The sequence below is a fragment of the Penaeus monodon genome, chromosome 10, assembly GCF_015228065.2.
Source record: "Penaeus monodon isolate SGIC_2016 chromosome 10, NSTDA_Pmon_1, whole genome shotgun sequence".
NCBI classification, from domain to species: Eukaryota; Metazoa; Arthropoda; class Malacostraca; order Decapoda; family Penaeidae; genus Penaeus; species Penaeus monodon.
Window position 1 is genome coordinate 9,678,396 of NC_051395.1, and position 5,000 is coordinate 9,683,395.

Below are 5,000 nucleotides of genomic sequence, written 5' to 3' on the forward strand. Positions count from 1 at the left end.
CAAATATACCAAAGGGAAATCTGTATTTTGCCACTAGTTTCAGTGATTAAAACCATGTCAGTCAACCAATCAAATCCAATTAAAAAGGTAAAAATTAATCCAGATGATCATCACAACAGCTCTTCCAAACTTTGACAGTTGATGTACAGGATTTTAAACCAGTCATATATGTAAAACGACATATGTAATTATTGGTGTTTTCCATGTACACAAATTTAAAAATGTATTGGTGTACAGGGGTCCGTTGTATACCGTAAATATTCAAATTCCAGCTGATGTGGTTAGAGAATTGGCATGCCTGTAGCTGGGTCTAAGGGCCGATCCACTCAGCCGCTAACATTTCCCTGTCCTTCGTTTGTGTTGTCAAAATATTTCGCGCATTGTATGCACCGCAATTATTTTATTTTTATATTGTGTACTGAACATGTCACCGGTGTGTGTTTCCGTATGTGTAACACCGACTTTGAGTCTCGTTGTTTGCGTTTTCTCTTCCATCAGCTACATCCTCCCACATTCCCCTCCTTTCTTCTTATTTCGTTGTTTCCTTCCATCCGTCTCATTCCTTAGTCATGCCAGCCTAAGTTACCGTAAAAGAAGAGAAAGAAAAACAAAGAGCAAGAACCTTAATTCCGAAAAGTTTGTCCAGAAACAATGACCTCAAACTACCAAACGAGAGGCCAATTGTCAGTTAAGAAAAGACCTCCACTTTTTCTTCCTCCTACTTTTTGCTCGCTTTTCTATCAAAGAAGGAATTAGTTTTATTGATATTGGTCTTCAGTTTCCCTTTCATTTTTCAGTCACCTTTGTTTATACTGTTTTACGCTAATCTCTTATATCTATGCTTCTTTTTTTCTGTCCTCTATGCCTGCCATTCCTGTTTTATTTAATTTAATGCCCTTTAGCATTTTTCCATGCATCATTTTCATGTCGTTTTCGTCCCATGCCATAACATCCGTCTAGCTCTAAATTTTACCTCGCTGGCTTTTGGCCATAGCATTTGCACAATCTAATGAAACTAATGAGATTATATGACACATAATGCATTAGTATTAACATTTTATTATTGCCGTTAAAAATGGAAATTTCAGCTCTAAAACGCGGAAAACGACGTACGTGCCAGCCAACAAATCGGTTTAATAATTACAGCTCATCACTGGTGTTTGATATCAGCTTACCCAAATTACAATATAATTCTCCCGATCCACAAATGTTAAATCTCTCATTGTTACCAATATGTTGGACCTTCAGCCGTACTCATGATTATATAGCCAGCGATATGGATGCGTCATACACACACACACACACACCTCTCGTGTTTATATAAACAGATAGAGGGGGGATAGATACTTACATAAATAGATAGATGAATAGACAGAGAGACACATAGGGTAGGTACTCGTAGGTAGATAGATAAATAGGTAAGTAGGTAGATAGATAAATAGGTAAGTAGGTAGATAGATGTGTAGATATATCCAGTTTTACATATAACTCCCTCACAAGTGTTAAGAAGACACCCTCAAAGGATTTGGGATTTGTTAATGAGAGATTGCTATACAGAGTACGTGTCTTTCCTAACCCCTCACCATGAGTAGGACCGGATCCTGCTGTCTGGAAGCCTCCTCATGTTGTCCAGCCGTGCGTGTCACGCGTATACAGATTATGATGAATAGATAGAAAAAATCATATGATTAGATATATAAATTATATAGACTAAATTATATATATATATATTATATATATATATATATATATATATATATATATATATAACGAGTGTTTGTGTGTGTGTTTGTTGGTGTGGTTGTGTGTGTGTGTGTGTGTGTGTGTGGTGGTGTGTGTGGTGTTGTTGTGTGTGAATCTCGCAGCAATAGGCATGCAGTTATATAATATTATATACTCGATAAATTACAGATAACATTAACATATTATATATATATATATATATATATATATATATATATATATATATATATATATATAAAAGAGAAAGAGAGTGAGAGAGAGAAAAAGATACAATAAAAGACTTGATACTGACGCCCGGCTTGTATGTCAGGATAAGACTTGGTCCCTCGCGATAGGTTGGACACTGAATCATTGATTACTGCTTCTAGTATTTCATTCTAATGCATACCAGATTCATCGTTGCCTGGGTGATCACAGCGTAAAATATTCTTCAAACGAGGATAGCATTAATAATTCTTTAAGTAGTGAAGTTTTGTGGTAAAGGTGTTTTTTCACAAGAGCGTACATTAAATACTGAAATTATTTTTTTGAACAAATAATGCTGCTGACGAGATAGTACAACTTCAGCCAAATATCACTTCAAATCATTTCACATTATCCTTATTAGATACATTATGTCTACTCTTTTTCAACATTTTTTCACGCCCGGCTGATATTGCTGCACATTCCCCAGGGCCTGCTGTCTAACTCTTAATACCTTTCATATCACAGAACATCTATCGCCCCTTTAATCAACAAGACTAAAAAAATAATAATGATAAGGCGAGTAGTATGCTTGGAAGTCGCTTTCAATATACTGTACACAGACGCAAGCAAACCCGGGCGAACGCGACGGCTGAATACCACCGAAAACGATATAGAATATTCATGACAGAACTGATCTTACTCGGCGAACGTGAGATTTCGCAGCGCTTCGTGTATCACTGTTTATATTTTAAGATGGGTATTTGCACGTGATGATCCCTTTATGTGCTGATGTTGTGGTTGTAGGTATGCGACTATAGAGATAGGAAGAAGGCCAGAGAGATATGAATAGATACAGATATATTTATATATTATATATATATAGTATATATCAAATTGATAGCGGATGTATATATCATGTGATATATAATATATACAGAAATATATATTAATAACAATATAATATATAGCATATGTTAGTGTATCAATATATATATAAGTGGATATCATAATATATATATATATATTTATATTATATATATATATATAATATATATATTATATATATATATATATATATATATATATATATAGTATCTATTATATATATATATATATAATATATATTATATATATATTATATATATATATATATATAATATAATTATATATAATATATATTTATATATATATTATATATATATATGTGGTTGTGTGTTTGGTGTGTGTTGTGTGTGTGTGTGTGTGTGTGTGTGTGTGTATGTGTGTGTGTGTGTGTGTGTGTGTGTGTGTGTGTGTGTGTTTGTGTTTGTATACATAATATATACCACTGTATTATATTATATCCTCGCTAAATCTTATAAAAACTCAGAGCAGATGCTCATGGAATACATGCGCGCTTGTGTTCTCGGTGGCTTCACAGGGAGATGAAAGTGTGTCGGGTCATTTGCAGGCATCCTCGTGCACATGGGCAGTGGAGAGCTGTAAGGATAGTAGGTATGCGGATGATCTTTATTAAAAAAAAAAAAAAAAAAAAAAAAACTTGGTGTTGCAGAGCATTAATTATGCATTTCCTGTGGCACTGTTCTTTTCTGGCGTAGCTGGCCTGAGAATCTCACCAAAGGTGATACCACTGAATATTGCAGAATCTTGGCTCCAGGAACAAACTCTGTGGCTGTCAAATTAATCTTGGATTGACTCGTGTTTGGTAAGCATGTAACTCGGCACACTTTTATAAGACTTTTATGTGGTGGTGGTGGGGGGGAGGTCTCTCTATATACACGCTTGCTTTGAAATGTGACGATAGGAAAAACATATATATATTTAGGGTTGACACTCATAACAGAGTCTCATTATTATTTTAGCGCTGTCGCCCAATCGACAGCTTACGAAAGCTTTGAAGAAACTAAAGGTCATATAAACAAACTTATATATATGCTTTTACAAACGCACCAACCCACACAGATACACATGCATTGATACAAACGAGTGTGTGTGTGTGTGTGTGTGTGTGTGTGTGTGTGTGTGTGTGTGTGTGTGTGTGTGTGTGTGTGTGTGTGTGTGTGTGTGTGTGTGTGTGTGTGTGTGTGTGTGTGTGTGTGTGTGTGTGTGTGGTTATGTTTATAAATGAGTTAATTTGTGCGATAGCTTGAAACTTAAGGCTATGAAAAAGAACTTAAAAATGAACGAAATCTATACTCAAAACAATATTATATTCTTTCGGTTCGTTCTGCAATCTATCACGCGAGGGGAGAGGGGAGCCTGCCGTCAGCTAATGAAGTTAATTGTGTTAATCATTATTTATGTGAGGGAACCTATCAGTCTCTCAGATCGAAACAGTCGAGGTCTGTTATCCAATTGTGTTATTAGTGATAAATTGTGTTAGCGCAGCGCGTCCGTATCATTTCCGTTGTCTGGCGTTCTGGTACGCTGAAAATGGAAACAAACGGGTGCTTGTGAATAAATACATGCGTCTTTCTCATAGAAACATCTAAAAAAATAAATAAATAAACATATATGATTCATACAAAATACATCAATAATTCATGGGAAAAAACACAAATGATTCATACAAAAAAAACATCAATAATTCATACGAAAAACACAAATGATTCATACAAAAAACATAATTACTTCACAAACACAAAATACAATAATTCACGTACAAGAGAATAGAAAAAAAATATACTGACACACACAAGAAGCATAAACAATTAAGATCTAAAAAAAAAAATTCTCCCCTAAAAAATGGTAATTACATAAACACATTCAATATAAATTTCCATTCTCCATGGCTATCTTCCCCCGCCCATCTGAGGTTTTGAGACGTCCCCGCGCCCGTGTACCGCCCACAAGCACATGGAGGGACCACCCACATGCAACTCTCGCGAAGGGGGCGGAGGTGAAGAGGACCCCCCCCCCCCCCCGTTGGCGAGAGTCAAGGAGGAGGGCGTGGAGGAAGCTACAAGGAGATCGATAGTCAATTGAATATCATATGACGCAGAAGTACACACACACACATGCACGCGGATACAAAAAAATAACATACAAACGTACTTTTATGCATACATATA